Raw genomic sequence first — 17,630 nt, forward strand, 5'->3', positions numbered from 1 at the left:
TCACAGAGGCAGTTGGGAGGAAACTGTTGGACTGAACAAATATTACAATGAGTTTATTTCACAACTGCTTCTAATAAATCAGGTTTTCTGTTAATCCCAGTCAAATTTTGTGGCCTGGGATCACACATTGGTTCTGAGAACATGGGATTTTCCAGAGTTTCCATTAGCACATTGAAAGTTGGTCCGCATAAAACGTTTTTTAAAAAAATCACCCACTGCTTTGCTTTAACAAACAACAACAACAGCCCAGAACTCTTCAGTACTCTGCAGGCAAGATTTTGGACAGCTTCACTGCTTGCAAAGCCTGTTGACCGAGAGACACAGAGAGTTATAGGAAAACATAATGGTATAAGGCAGGGTTGTATCCCCCCATCTGCCCCATGGCTCCAATCTGTGGTTCCTGGATCTGGCCCTCTGCACTGTGTTGACTAAGGCTCCACCCACCTCACCTTGGATCCACCCCTTGAAGCAATTTAGGGGTGGGGCTGAGGGTTTTTTTAAATGCTCTTTTCAACATACGGTCAGGAAGTGGAAAAAGTACATGCTGCATCTCCGCCCACTTCCCAGCAGTGGCGTAGCGTGGGGGTGCAGGGGGGGCCGGCTGCACCGGGCGCAACATCTGGGGGTTAGGGTTAGGGGGGCAAATCCATGGGTTAGGGGGCGCAAATCCATGGGTTAGGGGGCGAAAATCCATGGGTTATGGGGCGCAAATTACTTGCCTTGCCCCGGGTGCTGACAACCCACGCTACGCCACTGCTTCCCAGAGCAGGCGAGTTCAGTCCTGCAGGGTGCTGCTCCCTGAATACTTATTTATTTGCAAGTAAAGATTACAAATATTATTCTTGAAGTCTTTTATCTCGTTTCAACTTAAAAATTATCACATTAAGTAATGGGTGAGTCTAACTGGTCATTTGCAGCAGGACTTCGCCTTCCTTTTCTCTCCCTAGAGCAGATTCTGAGGCCTTGCTCAGAGTGAAGGCCATTCTTCTCATGCACAGAGAGAGCAGTGGATACAGCGCCATTTTTGGGGGGAGGGGAGGGGAAGAAATGGGAAGCTGAAAGAACCTTATTTCAGATTTGTTTAAATATTTCCATATGGCACCTCATCTATTTTGCTGCTGAGATCATCAAGAGGGGAAGAAAGATGCTGTGAAAATTATTTTGTTCCTCGGTAAAACTCACCGACTGTTCTCCCGTAATGAACTGAAAGGCCCAAAGTTGAGATTTTCAGGGTCCCTCAAATTGCTTTTACTATCAGGAACTAAAATTAGACCACTGAAAGTTCCATGCTACCAATATACTTCAGCACAAAAGTGATCTTCCCTCCAAGTTAATTATAATGTGCCCTGAATGTTAATGGATAATGTGGGAGGCCATTTGCCACTTAACAGAAATGCTGAGAGACGATGCTTTTCGGAATGCCAGCTTTCTAAGACTTACTTGTGTGTGTGTGGCGGGCAGGGGGTGCCATTATTATTTGCTTCGCTGTGGCTGCAGAATGCAGCTTAATTGCAATTCTATTTGAACTACAGGGACGGCTTTTTTTAAGAAAAAGAAAACAGAAAAAACAGGCAAAGTGCTAATTGATTTAAGATTCTTCAATGCTTTGGGGAAAATGCTGAGAAGTGCTCAGGGCAAAGTGTGTGTTGTTTTTGTTTTCTTGAAAGAGCCTAGTATAAACAAGTGTTTAGTTTTAGAGTGAAAACTTTAGAGTGAAGTCTTCTATAAGAAGAGCCCTGATAGGTCAAACCAAAACCCATCTAGTCTAGCATTCTGTTCTCTCAATGATCAGCCAGGTGCCTGTGAGAAGCCCTAATAGAATCATTTTGATTAGTACTCCCTTGAGTTATCTGGCATGCGTGAAGGTCTTAGGAGAAGAATACACCTGATACTCTCAAGGAATGATGCTCATGCTGCTGTTCTCGACAACTCAAGGAAGCTTGTCCTGGGCTCTAGAGTAGGGATAGCAGGAGTGCCAACTTGGCCCCACAACCATGGGTGCCCAGGGCCATGGGTGTAGTGCCGCGTGCATGACCCTGGAACCAAAATTTGTGGGTGCAAGGCACTTTCATAGGGAATTTTGTAGGTGCTCGGGCACCTGGAGCCTCAGGGTGTTGGCACCTATGAGGAGTGGACAGACCAAAGAAGGACAGACCCATGGACGATTAGGTTATCAATGGCTACTAACCATGGTGGTTTTGCTCTGCTTCCATGGTTGGAGGCAGGAATGCTTCTGAATATCAGTTGCTGAAAAGCACAGGAGATGAGGAGACTGTTGCATTCATGGCCTGTTTGTTGGCTTCCCATAGAGAAGCTGGCCTCTTTGAGAACAGGATGCTGGAAGAGATGGGCCATTTGAACCAGCAGGCTGTTCTTATATATGTTCTTAGGTAGATGGGGAGTTTCTACAGGTAACAGGCTTTGTGGAAGCCTGGTAACATGGATTTCCCTTTTCAAATATTTATTTTTCTGAGCTGTGGTTTGACAGTGTTGGCTTTTCGCAGTATAGTAGCGCAGAGAGCTTGCTGGGGAGAGCTTGCATTAAAAGAAAAGGGACTCAAAAATAACTTAAACAAGGTTTAATAAGAAAAACAAAAACTCCTTAAACACTAAATACAAACAAGCAAACACGACCCAACCACCAACCCATCCCCCAGGGTAAATGGCAGAGCTAGGTGCTGCCCCTTATATACTGTGGCCAATTCCCAACACAGCTTAATCAATGCAACTCAGCAGCACCTGCTATGCCTCACAGCTGCAAGGCTGGATCTCGTTAGCTTGCTCTGGCCCTTACTCCGGCCCCTTAAAGGTATACACATTGGGTGAAACAATGATGAACCTTTAGATTTAAAGAAACAGTTCAACATTTCCCCTGCGGTTCATCATTGTGGAACAAAAACATAAAGCATACTTTGTACATGTTTTTCATGTGTAACCTTTGGAAGTGCTTTAGTAAAAATGTCTGCAATTTGATTGTCACCTGGAACATATTTAAATACAACCATTTCATCAGCAATTAGTTCCTTTACAAACTGCAAACGTAATCTTAAGACTCTAGTGCGCTGCGTATTGGTTTCTGAACATAGGATAGCGAGTCCACTCTGGGAATCAAGGTAAACTTTTACTGGTAGTGTTACTTGCATCTGTAGGTCTGCAAATACCTGCATATACCATTCTATATCACGAGTGGCCTGAACGCATGCACATAATTCACTCTCTGTTGTGGAGAGACAAATAATGGTTTGTGTCTGGGACTTCCATTCAAAAGGACAACCGTTATAACAAAACACCATACCAGACACACCCCTGCAATTATTTTGTTCCACTGCATGAGATGCATCGCAGAAAATTTCAAAACCTTTGTCAATACTTGATGTAAACTGCAACCTATAATGTTTGGTATGTTTAAGGTACATTACCACCCTCTTAAGAGCAGAGAAACATTGCGTAGTGGGCTTTTCCACAAATTTTGCCAGAAAGTGAAAGGCATAAGTTATATCTGGTCTTGAGATTCTTTGAATGAAATTTAGCTTGCCTATAGCAGAACGATACAAAGTTTTGTTAGGAAATGGCTTATCCTCACCTGTAAAGGTGAAACCACACACCATAGGCGTTTCCTTCCCATTTGCATTTTCTAAACATAGCATTTCAACAAGATCATCAATTTTTGCAGTTTGATGAACCAGAAAAGATCCATTTTTGCCTTTCTCAATTTGCATGGATAAGTAATTTTTAGCTATGCCTAATTCCACCACATCAAATTTCTTCTGTAACTGTGATACTACTTGTTCATATTCCTGTTTAGTTTTTGTAGAAACTAACACGTCATCTACATACACACATATCTTAGTTACAGAGTTTGCCCTTTCCTTTATGAACACACAATTGTCTGCCTTTCCTTGTGAAAAACCAATATCCAGCAATTCTTTTGCTAAAGTTTGGTGCCAATTTCTCCCACTTTGATGCAGACCATAAAGGGATTTATTTAATTTGCATACCAAACCTTCAGCAGCGTCTATGCCTTCAGGAACACGCATAAAAATTTGTTCTTTTAAATCTGCAAACAGATATGCAGTTTTTATATCTAGGTGGTAAACAGAATGTCCACGTTGTGATGCATCTTTTAACAAGAGCTTAACTGTTTCATATTTTACACTTGGTGAATAACACAAATCATAATCTTCACCTGGAATTTGTTGAAAACCTCTAGCGACTAATCTTGCCTTGTACCTTACAACTTCATTTTTGTCATTCATTTTAGCTCTATAAACCCATTTTGAATCTATAAGTCTCATATCTGGGGTTTGAGGTACAAGTGACCAAGTGTTATGCTCTTTTAAAGAAGCTATCTCAGAGTCCATAGCTTTATACCAATTTACAGCTTGGTGCTTAGGTAAATTCTGAACATCCTTGTAGCTTTTTGGCTCAAAAACCGCCTTATTGGCGTACACAGTATTAAAATGCTCATCTGCAAATCGTTGTGGCTTCTGCCTCTTTCTATCTGAACGTCTCAGTCCGGAAGGAGAGTCAGACTCCTCAGACTTAACAGGACTAAGTGAACTACTAGTTTCAGGTTGTAAACCATCATTGTCAGACTGAAGAGATGCCTGTAGGCTAAGCTCACGGTCAGAAAACTCAAGAGAATCTAACCTCCCCTCGGGTGCCTGTAACTTTAAATCATCAAATAAATTATCAGATTCAACAGGCTTTTTGTCTTCTCCCATTAATTCAGAAGCACCATTTCCTGCTGCTGCTGCTCCTGCTTCCTCTTCTTCCTCAGTTTCATTTATACCATCAGTATCTTGGAAAATAGCAACTCCATTCCAGTTTACAGTTTGTATCATGCTTCTGGTAATATGAAATTTGCCAGTTGCTGGTATGTAAATTCTGTACGCCCCCTGCTGGTAGCCCATTAATTTTCCCTGAACACTACGCTCACCCAATTTCTGCTTAGCGGGATAATGCATAATTACATCTGAACCCCAAATGCGTAGGTATTTCAGATTAGGGCGTTTTTTAAACAGCTTCTCATAGGGGGTGACATCTAAACCAGAATGATAACTGCGATTCCTAACAAAGCAAAACGCATTGAGTGCTTCAGCCCAAAAGTCTTTGGGCAGATTAGCATCATGCAGATAAGTTTTAACCCCTGCCTGCAGGTCACGCTGCACAACTTCAACAAGCCCATTATGCCAGGGACTTTGGGGGCAAGATAACTCATGAGTAGTCCCCTGCGCTTCCAGGAATTTCTCAAAATCCTCAGAAACAAATTCCCCACCCCGGTCAGAAAACAGGTTCTTAATTGGTTTGTTAAAGTGCGTTTTTACCCAGTTGCAAAAAACTTTGTACTTCTCAAATGCTTGGGACTTTTCAGCTATTGCATAAGTCCAACAATATCTACTATACTGGTCTATCAGGGTAAGCCAGTACTTAGAACCTCCTAATGATGGTGGGAGTGGCCCAACTAAATCACAATGTACACGCTCAAATGGCTCAGTTACTTTCCTATCTGAGCACCTACCCTTGCGTGCAACCTTGATCTTATTTTTGCAACAGGATAGACATTGCATAAAGAATTTACATGGTTTTAAGTTGAGGCCATTAACAATATTCTTTGTCTTAATTACATCAGCAAAATTCAGGTGTCCCAGAATTCTGTGCGCCTCGTGGACACACCCGGAATGTGGCCTTACATTCCTCAACCCCTGGCTTGATTGTGCTGCTCTGCAATTTATAAGTGATTGGGAATAGGTGCGAAAATACAGTCTATATAAACCATCAGATTCCCGGGCATACAATAGACGTTTGTTCCCCTCAAAAAACTCACACATTGAATTTAAGAAACGCACAGTTATGCCTTGACGAGCAAAACACCTTACTGATAATAAATTGTCCACCGATGGGCAGTAAATGCAGTTCGCTATAGTAATGTTTAAAGAGTCAAGTTTAACAGTACCCCTGCCAAGCGACTGCAAGACTTGTGAATTGGCTAAATGTACATTACCAATTTCCTCTTCGAAAGAAATAAACAAGCTTCGATCGTTGCAAACGTGCTGAGACGCACCTGAGTCCACAACAAAAGACTTCCACTTGGCACCTTTAAGTCTTTTACGATCTGCTGTCCGAGCATGAAAAGCTCGCGGCTCGTTTCTGTCTTTACGGTACGATGTCGGCTGCGGGGCTGACGACCGTGACTGACGAACAGAAACAGACTTGGGAGTACTTTGCTTTCTTTTGGCTCTGCAGTCCTTTGCAAAATGTCCTTGCTTATTGCATAGCCAACAACGCTTGGCCGCTTTAAATGCAGTCATATCACCACCAGCTTGCATGTGGCGTTCCTCATTACTTCTGGAAATAGGAGTGCTTATGGCACAAGCCTCCCTTCTGTCCAGCTCGCCCATTAATCTTGCCTTTACCCCTTCCACAGTTAATTGTGCTGGTGGAACGGCAGATATCTGGCTAGCTATACCATCAAAGTCCTCATTAAGGGAACAAAGGATGATAAAAACATACTGAGTATCAGGTATCTCCATGTCCCTTCGAATTAATTCACCGCGTATTGCCTCCAGACGTCTCAAGTGTGCTGCCAAATCACCACCAGGTTGCAACTTCGTCTGGTACAACTGCTTGAAATAAGTCAATGCAGACGCTGACTCTTTTCTAACATGCACTGCTGCAAGACTGTCCCACATTTCTTTGGCAGTTTTCTTATTCCTTATATAGACTACTTGCTGGTCGCTGACTGCCAAATTGATTATCGCCCTGGCTTTCGCATCTCCTTTCGACCAAGCATCAGTTACAGGGTCAGGAGGGTCATTAGTTACATAGGTCCATACATCTCTAGAGGTCAAAAGCGCCTCCACCCGAAAAGACCATAAACTATAGTTCTCATCTGTTAGCTGTGGGAAGACTAGAGCCTTCTCAACTTCTGGAACCCGGTCCACCATTCTGGAACTCTTCCAGACCCACAAAAAAAAACTATGCTAACAGGAGAAGGAGTTTTCAAACCTTTCTCAGAGTCCAAAAATATGCAGTCATCCACTCAGCAGCTGGGCCCATAACCAAAGATGTTGGCTTTTCGCAGTATAGTAGCGCAGAGAGCTTGCTGGGGAGAGCTTGCATTAAAAGAAAAGGGACTCAAAAATAACTCAAACAAGGTTTTAATAAGAAAAACAAAAACTCCTTAAACACTAAATACAAACAAACAAACACGACCCAACCACCAACCCATCCCCAGGGTAAAATGGCAGAGCTAGGTGCTGCTCCTTATATACTGTGGCCAATTCCCAACACAGCTTAATCAATGCAACTCAGCAGCACCTGCTATGCCTCACAGCTGCAAGGCTGGATCTCGTTAGCTTGCTCTGGCCCTTACTCCGGCCCCTTAAAGGTATACACATTGGGTGAAACAATGATGAACCTTTAGATTTAAAGAAACAGTTCAACAGACAGTTGCAGAAGGACATTTGCATCAGCCTGAGCTAAGCAGCAACCACACAGTAGCAAATGGGATTCCATTTAAGATATACTATTAATAGAGAAAGCTGATTCTCCCCATAATTAATATTGCCCATTAAAATTTGATGGTAATTTAATGGTAATTTGATGGTTACCCTAGTGCCAGTTATTTATTATCCTTAACATTTCTTAGATGCAGCTATTTAGGGTTGAGGTATTTCAAAACACAACAAAAGTTGTTGTGATTTTAAGCTTTTGGAGCTGTTTCTGCTGCTTTTCCCATCGCGTTTCCACACATCCGGGTTTTCCCTGAAGTTTTGCCAATTTGGCAAAAATCCACACACACCCTTACACCATTTTTACACCCCAAAACCAGAACATGTCAGGAATATTTCTGACGTATGGCAAGCCTAAGCTATCAGAATCACTGGCAAAAACCTGGAGGGTTAGGGTTGATGAGATGCATTTTTGTACAGACACTGAATATATGTGTGTTAGTGTAAGTGCCTTAGGTTGCACATAAACAAGGGGAAAGAGGGGAACTACGCTGGTAAGTAGATGCTGAGCTAGTAGGCTTTTGGGTCTCCCATTTCCATAGATTTGCAAACAAGCTACTTCCCCACACTATAGGAAATGCCTTGTTGATAATGCTTAGTGCCATTTTCAATGAAATTCATGATGTCCCAAGCCCTTAGGATGGATTGGGCTATAAATCTAAATATCTTGTGTACAGAGCAGCAGAAGTGCTTGTCAATGCAGCTTCTATTGTGGCTAAAATCCAGGATGCTATAAATGCAAAAGAAAATGGCAGTGTGACCAAGATCCAAGTTTAATTTCAGAGTAGATTTAATTAAGCTATAATTGGCTCCAGCACTGTGATCAATAAGGAAGAGGCAGCCAGGCAAAGGTCAGTGAGTTTTTAAGTAATATTTTCCCATATCTTTGATGGTGTAATACGTGTGGAAAGAAAAATGATCCCGTGAACAGGGTATGAGACAAGATGACAGGAAACCTTTCATCCTTGCTTTGTCTCAAAAGTTGTGAGTGACCTTTAAGATCCTCACCTCCTCCATTTTTCATCCGTCTGCCTTTGTTAAGTTTAGAGAAGGCAAAAAAGGGGGTGCCATATTAAATCAATGCTATGGCTTCAATGAAATTTATTTTAAATTGCAGCAGAGGAAGGTTGAAGGAGACATGATGTTCACTGGGTGAAGAAGGAAGAAAGTATTTCAGGACTTATGACCAACAACAAGAGACAACACAGAAACTGCCACAAGAAGGCCTGGGATGCTAGCAGTCTGCAAGCACACCCCGAGAAATGTTACTAGTCTTAGGGAAACATTTTGCACCTTTCAAAACTCCCTGGGTATTTTGGCCAACCAGGATACCCCCAATTTACACGGGACTTTGTTTTATACAAAACTAATTTGCAACTTATGCATGTGAGCATCCCACCTGAGAAATTGCACTGTTCTTCTCATCTCTCTTCTTTGCTTTCATATGTCTTCTTATCTTGGGAACTGTAGTTCCCCTTTCCCAGAGATGCAGTTCCCAGAAACTTTAACAAACTGCACTTCGCAGGGATATTGGGGGGGGGGGGGGAGTCGTGTCCTTTAAATGTGTGGCTCTGTGCATGCAGACAGCTGAGTTGATGTTATGGACTGTTTTAGTGACTGAAACAAAACCACTTGTAAAAAAGTGGTACAATGAAAACATGTTGCTTTGAATTTCACTTTACAACTTTAAGTAGTTCCCTGTATCTCAGAGAAATGAAGCCAAAATGACTGATGAACATCTTATAGCCAGAGGATATTTATAAGAAATCTGTTTCTTGAAAGGCCAGAGACAGAGTGTGTGTACTGTGCTGCATTTTGTTGCAGCCAGAAATGAAGAGTTCTGTATCACCTTAAATAACATGCCAAGGGGGTTCACATCTACTTCAGTAGATGACAGGTGAAAATGACATTATGCTTTATGCACATGTGTCCAGTGGGGGGGAAATGGTTTTACATTGTGAGATTAACACTGCAATCCTATACACACTTACCTGGGAGTGTGGCCTATTGAACTCAATGAGACTTCCACCTGTAAATACATGCATAGGATCATGCAGTCAAAGATAAAGGGATATATCTTTAAAGGAAGGATAGCATACATGGGTCAGTGAATTGAAACAAACAAGATTCAGTCAACAAGATAATGTCTGCTTTGTCTTTTAATCACTTTGTAGAGTAGATCTCCTCATTCAACCCATCTCTGCCTACACCTTCACTGCCCACTTCATACATCTAATGTAAAGACATAGACTCTTACATAACAATACTGATTCCACCATAGGTTAGTCTTTAAGGTGCCATAGGAATCTTGGTTCCATTCAAGAAATTATTTGGTGAATAAGGGTCACGTCCAAAGGTGCCTTAGTACCTGAATGGGGAACCTGCAGCCCCCGCAAATGTTGTTGGACTCAAACTCCCATCGTTCTCGCCCATTGGCTATGCTTGCTTGGACCAATGCGAGTTTGAGTCCCACAACATCTGGAAGACAGCAGATTCCACTTCCCTTCCTTAGAAGAAAAGCATTTCTGTTTATGCAAGTTGGAGTCTCTCATTTTCACTGAACCCCCTTCCTCACTCAATCCTCCTATCTTCCCTAAAACGTTGCTTCTCAGGGTTGGGGAACCCTCTGGGGGAAAATGAGATATGGCGAAGAGTGCTGCAAGTAGGGACATAATCGTAGCAAAAATCAGGTGCCTCAACTTGCATGGCAAGAAGTGCTTTCCGCTAAAGCAAAACCTCCATTTTATACAACCACTTTTGTGATGCACCTCTTGTGGTTTGTCATGCTTGATCGCAACTTGGTGGTCAATTTTATATTCCCACACCCACACACAACGTAGATACTTAAGGAAAGTTGGGGAGGATTTGTGAGATTTTTTACACCCGTAGTAGATTGAACTGAAATGAACCATAACATTTCACAACAGTTTATTAAAGGAGAAGTGTGGATTCAGCTTCAGAATACTGAGCAAGCAGTTAAGAAGATGCATCAGCAGCCTCTGTAGCACAGCAGAAACAAAATTTAAGCGGCATCGCACAGTACTATGCATCACCTAAGGACTCATCACTGGGATTTATATTGCAAGTTAAACTATTTTAGTGTGAACATTATGAAAACACACAGCTTTCCACTTGCTGTTCAATGAAGATAGCTAGTATATGCTTACCCTGTCTACTACTACAACAACAACAGCCCCTAACTGGTAGAAATAGAGCCCTGCTCAAATTTGGTGATAATTGAATCAGTGCAAGCTTGAACAAGGATGGTGTCGCTAAGGATTAAAGCATTGCTAGTGTATCTCAGGAGAGCTGCGATCGCATATGTTTGAAATGAGAAGTGATAATGAGTTTCAAGATCTTTTGCTTTCCTCTTCTGGCGTAAGCAACAGTCCATCACACTGTTTTGAATGATAAGTTTTCAGCATTCGCCTACAATCAAAGACTTGGAACAGGAGGGATGTTCTAATCGGAACTGATTCCACAGCTCTGGCAAAGTTAATAAAATATCAACTTAATTTGTTTTTTGCAGTGAGGTTTTCCTTCTGGTGTCAGCTCCCTGATCGTAAACACTGTCTAAGCAAACCGAGTCTGACTGTTCAAAATTGTTATGCTAAAACATTCCTTAATGAAGCCAGCTATTAAGAAAAAGCTATTCTGATTTTGCATCAAATAGATTTCCTTTAAAATGCATATAGCTCTCACAAACTATGATTCAGGGGTGGGTAAAATTTTTGCTCCTACAGAACACAGGACTCTGGGGTTGGGTGGACTGGAGAGCTTAGGGTGCTTGGAGAGCTGCATACCAATGGACCTCACCCACAGAGAGCATGGCCGGCACTGGTGGTGAGAAGGCCATTCGTGCGCATTCACATATGCACTCATTCTCTGACCCAGTGGTAGAACACCTGCCTTGTATGCAGAAATTGCCAGGTTCATTTGTCCCCATAATAATGGTACTGCTCTATTCTGCTTTGGTCAGACTGCACATGGAATACTGTGCCCAGTTCTGGGCAGCACAATTTAAGAAGCATATTGACAACCTGGAACGTGTGCAGACAAGAGCAACCAAGATGATCAAGGGTCTGGAAGCCAAGCCTTATGAGGAACAATTGAGGGAGTTGGAGATGTTTATCCTGGGAAAGAGGAGACTGAGAGGAGATATGATAGCCATCTTCAGATATCTCAAGGACCATCACATGAAAGATGGAGCAAGCTTGTTTTCTCCTGCTCTGGAAGACTAATACCAATGGAGTCAAGTTACAAGAAAGGAGCTTCTGACTAAATGTCAGGAAGAATTTTCTGACAGTAAGTCCTGTTAGACAGTGAAATGGACTCCCTTGGAGGTTTTTAAGTAGAGGCTGGATGGCCACTGGTTATGTATTCTTTAGCTGAGATTCCTGCATTGCAGGAAGTTAGAAGAGGTGACACTTGGAGTCCCATTCAACTCCACAATTCTATGATTCGATTATACCCTGTCAAACTATTTTCAATTGATTTGTTTAAGAATATAAGAAAAGCTCATACAGTGGTGCCCCACAAGACGAATGCCTCGCAAGACGGAAAACCCGCAAGACGAAAGGGTTTTCCGTCTGCAGAGGCGCTTCGCAAGACGAATTTCCCTATGGGCTTGCTTCGCAAGACGAAAATTGACGAAAAATTTTGAGGGTTTTTTTTGCTCCAAAACCCCTTTTTCTGAATCGCTAAGCTGCTATAAGCATTTTAGCAGCAAAACCGCTAATCCCTTAAGCCTTAAAAAGCCGTTTTTAGCCCTTAAAGTGCCAATAGCGCTAATAGCGCTAATCCGTCAATGGGCTTGCTTCGCAAGATGAAAAAAATGCAAGACGAAAAGACTCACGGAACAGATTCTTTTCGTCTTGCGAGGCACCACTGTATTTGTTTATTGATTACCACAGCAGCAATGGCTGACCTAAGTGTACACATGGAAAGCCATAGAAGTAGGGGGTGCCTCACTCTTTGTAGATGGGGGAATCCTCTCCACACACAACAGAATCCTCATGTAGCATGAAGAGCTAGAAACCCCTCAGCATATGAGGATCTGCACTATGTCCAAAGACCCTCTGGGAAATGTTTCCACTTCCCTGTTCCTTAAGTTGTGTGAATCTTAATGCATTTTTCAAACTATTGAAAACTTCCATCCATTTAATAACGTTTCCTCCCTTCAATCTAACATCTAAGCTCTGATTAATTTCATATATATAAATATATATACGTGTGTATGTGTTTTAAACAACACCTTACAAAACATGTCATTCTAAAAGATGCTATTTCCAAGTGATGATTTATTGTTCTAATACTGTACACTATCTGAGAACAGTTGCTGTGATAATAGATGGTTGTAATATATCATCCAAGTGGCATTATCAAGAACGTTACAGAGACAAACTTATTTTACATTTTAATTGAGCTTTAACTTGGCAGTTTAAAAATATGTCATTAAGAAAGACAATTATATTCACAGCTGCACTAATACAAATATTGAAGGGCTTGGAGCTTTTCCAAACCATTCGTAGTACCCCCAAAAACCCAACATCTGTTTCTCATTTAATGGCTGCCACCCTCACATATTCCCTGAGGGTTGTGTTTCTATCACTGAGATATTGCATTTTCCCAGTGCTCAAATCCATATTTTTATCATAGAAAGAATGTAGTCCTCCCCTCCATTTGTCAAAGGAAAGGGGAACATCAGGCCTGGGGCCCTCCAAACTGCTCTATCTGGGCTTTAGTACTTCCAAACATGTAAAGCATGCAGAGAAGAACACTGTTACTACATTACGTGAGAGCTCTTCCACTCGCTTTTACTGACTCTTAAAGGGGCCATGGGCCAAACTGCAGATAAGCTAGCTGCAATTTTGCCCGTGGCGCCTTTAAGAGCAGCTTAAAGTAGTTTGTAATGGGGAATTCGGGACTCTGCATGACAAAGTGAGGAGCCAAGGATTTTCATGAACGTCCTGGCATTTTCGTGACAACTGAAGACTATGTCAGAAATCCGCTGGTGGAGATAAGTATGATGGAAGGGGAGGAGGAGGGATGTTTGAAAGATCCGACTAAATCTGCAAGACTCAGTTCAGACCCTTACAAGGGTACCAACAGCAAGAGTTGGTGTACCCAATCTGCTGCAATACTGCAAACAGTGCTGAGTACTAGGCTCAGGTAACCAAAGTTTTTTAGGCTTTGAACAACAGGTGTACAGCCCTTCTATTCAACTGGCTCGTGGCAGGGCAGGACATCACTGTTGCTCATTATATTTTGGTTCACACCAATAATTTGTGGTGGATTTAGAGAGAGGGGCAACTCTATTTTATCTGATACGGTGTGTAGCAGAAAGTTATATAGGCCACAGTAAGCAGGTGCTCCTGAGGAGCAGGAGGGAAATGATGAGAGTAATGGTGGGCACCAGGAAGCATTATAAGGATAAAGAGAAGCTTGCCTGACCCTGGCTTGGGGGTAAGGAGATTTGGAGCCAACACCAGAGGCAACCAACTTGTTGTGCCCTAAGTTTACTACTCTTACTTGGAGGTAAGGACAGGGGAGAAATTCAGTTAGGTTCACATTAAAGGCAGCCTTTTAAATTTGCACTTTCTGGGAAAAAAATACACAAGCTGAATCGCTGTCAAAAACCAAGTGTGTCAAAATTCATTGTAGTTCTCCGACAAAGTCATGTGTAATGCACATAGTAGGCTAAAATGTGCATCAAAATGTATGTATCATTGAAAATGACATTTAAAAATGCATTATACTGAGGGAAATTGCTTTGCAAAAATGTGTATCGTGGGATAAATTCACATGAAAATGCTGGTGAATTTTCATGAGGGCATTTTAAAAAAGAATAACAAACTAATGTGAAAATATGAAGAACTGAACTGGGGATTAGAAATATAAGAAACTGAACTTGACCGATTCACCCATTGCTACTGGGCACTGACTGACCGTGTATAATGTGATTTATTCCCATGCCAGTGTATAGAGGACTGTACCCTTAATACGTTTCATTTCTAACATGATTTTCCCCTTAGAAACATTACAGCTTTTCTAGATGATGCTATTTGTGAGAACAAGGCTTCACTAGGACAGGTAGAATGTTTCACCATAGTACAATCAATTTTGTCTAAGTATATGTCCCTGTGAGGAATCCCCCAAAGGGAGAAAAGTAAATATGAATCTAATAAAACTAAGTCATGTTGTTGAAATTTAGGAGAAGCCTACAAGAAAGTTGCAGTGTGTGTGTGTGTGTGTGTGTGTGTGTGTGTGTGTGTTATTGGTATAATGAATGGATGGCAAAGCAATATAAGAAACCCATTTCAGTCTACCTCTCACAAGAAAAGCTATTCTTATTAATTTAGAGGACTCCTAATTTAACTCAACAGCTTTTGATACGGTAATAAAAAATACCATAAAAAATTTAAAATGAATCTTTCCAGAGGCATTTTTCAAGCAATATGTTAAAATAGGACATATTTTATAAAAGTCATCCAAGTAATTCTGATTACATCTTAGAAATAAGAATGGAAACTATATACATACTGGGCAGTCATTTCCCAGGAGCTCCCAAGGCATTTTATTTCAAGCTATTATGAAAACCGACCCACTAATGCAAAACATTGTATAGTATGCATAACAATGGTACTAAGGATTGGCAGCAGTTAGTGAATGCCTGACCTCAGCAAGCAGGCAAACTTGCCATAATACACACTGCACTCTAGGCCATCTTTTTAAATTTGTACATGATCCAGTGTTTAAAAGCAAGTTAACATTTGATATTATGCATAGGGATCAGATCTCAGAGCAAAAACCTCCAAAGGTACTACAAAGGAAGGAACACAAGACATTACATTCTGTATGCAGGGCAATTCCTAAATATAAAATATTAGCCCATGGTGATATTCTTAATGGGTCTGGGTCGGTTCTGGCCACTGCTCATAATGCTAAGCCAACCACAGTGGATGGCACTCTACAGAGCTGCACAAAACAGACACATTGCTGCCCACATCTCAGCTTTTGTGGGGAGCCAAAAGCTGGATAAGGCAGATCGCACACCTTCTTGACCATCACTGAGGATAGTAGAGTTTATAATCTAAAATAAATACAATCGTACCTTGATTTCTGAACAGCTTAGTTCTCGAACGTTTTGGCTCCCGAGTGCCGCAAACCCAGAAGTGACTGTTCCGGTTTGCGAACTACTTTTGGAAGCCGAACGTCCAATGGGGCTTCCATGGCTACCAATTGGCTGCAAGAGCTTCCTGCAGCCAATCGGAAGCCACACTTTTGTTTACGAACATTTTGGAAGTTGAACAGACTTCCAGAACGGATTCTGTTCAACTTCCAAGGTACGACTGTAATTGGAAAGTCAACAGAGGGTGAAGAAAGAGACACAAACCTAAGGAGACAACATGAACCATAGCCAATATCAAGCCCTAAATAAGTAATCAAATGTTTAACTGGACTAGGGTTTTTCTTTCAGAGTTCCAAACGAAGCAGATTCCATGAAAATAATTCAATCACAGGAATATATACAGTTAGTGGTAATCAGTGATGGCACTGTTGCCTAGAACATGTTCCCTACACAAAGCTTGGAATATGTTTATAGCTAAATTCTAGGCGCAATGGATAAAATAAGAGACAGTGGCATGCCTTCTCCTTACCTTCTAAATCTACCCTTGGATGTCATGAAACCTTTCTTTGGAGTGGCAGGTGAGGGAAAAACATCAGAAGCTGCTAGGAGAAAATCAAAACCAGGAAAAGCATCAAATACAAAGAGGAGAGATTATTACACTGCTAAGGTATTAGAAGACAATTAATTATGGTTAATCATTTTTGCACAATCTAACCAATAACCTGTTTAATAGAGCCATCTGTGTCCATGCTGATGCACGTGTGTCTTTGTTTGTTTGTTTGTTTGTTTTGAATGACCGCTCCCCACATCAAATGGGGGTAGTCTTTTGAATGGTCGTGTGCAGTCCACCCGATCCCATGTGGCTCCCGGCAGTACAGCCTGGATTCACACACACACACATACACATCCCAGGCTGGACACCTGGAGGTTGCCACCTACCTCTGCCAGTTATCCAATCCCAGCTGGAGAGGCATTGCCAGGAGAGAGTTGGCTAGGTAAGGGGAGGGACCGCCCTGCCCACACAATAGAGGGTGGAACTTACCTGGGAGTTCTCAGTCAGCTCCAGAGCTTCTCCCACCCTGCCCTCCCTCAGTTAAGCCTTCTTTTGCAGGTTAACCTCTTCTTCAAAGGTATGCGGGTGCTGCTACGTTATGGTTGCTGTTGAAGGGCCAGAAGGAATTTTCCTGCATTGGCAGATTTTGCCTTTCCCGTAGAAAAACGTCACAACTTCGGCAGTTTCAGACCTTGGGAGGAATCCTTTAGTCTATCTTCCCTAAATGGGGGGGGGGGGCGTGAAGCAGTGACCCACACACCCCCTGCGGTGGTGATCCCAGGGTTCCCCGTTAAAGGGGTTCTTTTGAGGGGAGGCATTGGTCATACGCTCTCCCCTGCGATGGCAGCGAAATGGGGGGCGGGCTCTCTTCTTGAACAGACGTTCTCTAGAGCCAGCCCAATCCCCTCTCATTTTGGATAACCCTGATGTTCCCCAGATCCCCGGCCGGGGACTGGGAGGGATAAATGCCCAGTGCCTAAGTCAAGGTCTCCTTACATCTGAAGCTTTAATAAAGTTGTGGCCAATTTTAATCCCATAAAACATTGTCTTGAGTGATTATTCCACTCGGGTGTTGCCCGGGGTTGGGGGGTCTCTGCCTGTCCACACAAATTATGTTTTATTAGTTTTTACAAGTTATTTCTAAAATCCAGCTGTTTTTATTTGTTTACAATGGTCTCCTAAGTAAGTTATGAATTTTCCCCATTCCATCTTCTTGATTCCTGAGTCTCCCAGTCAGTTTTGCTATTTCAGCATAGCCCAGTAGTTTGGCTTGCCATTCTTCCCTAGTTGGGACAGCTGGTTCCTTCCATCTTTGGGCTAGTAGCATCCTTGCAGCTGTTGTCGCATACATAAACAGTCTGGTCTTTTGGGATGTCAGAAGCTGTAATTCCTACTAGAAAAGCTTCTTCTTTTTTGACATTTTAAACATTTT

Source organism: Podarcis tiliguerta, assembly GCF_965153285.1.
Source record: "Podarcis tiliguerta genome assembly, chromosome: 5".
Taxonomy (NCBI): Eukaryota; Metazoa; Chordata; class Lepidosauria; order Squamata; family Lacertidae; genus Podarcis; species Podarcis tiliguerta.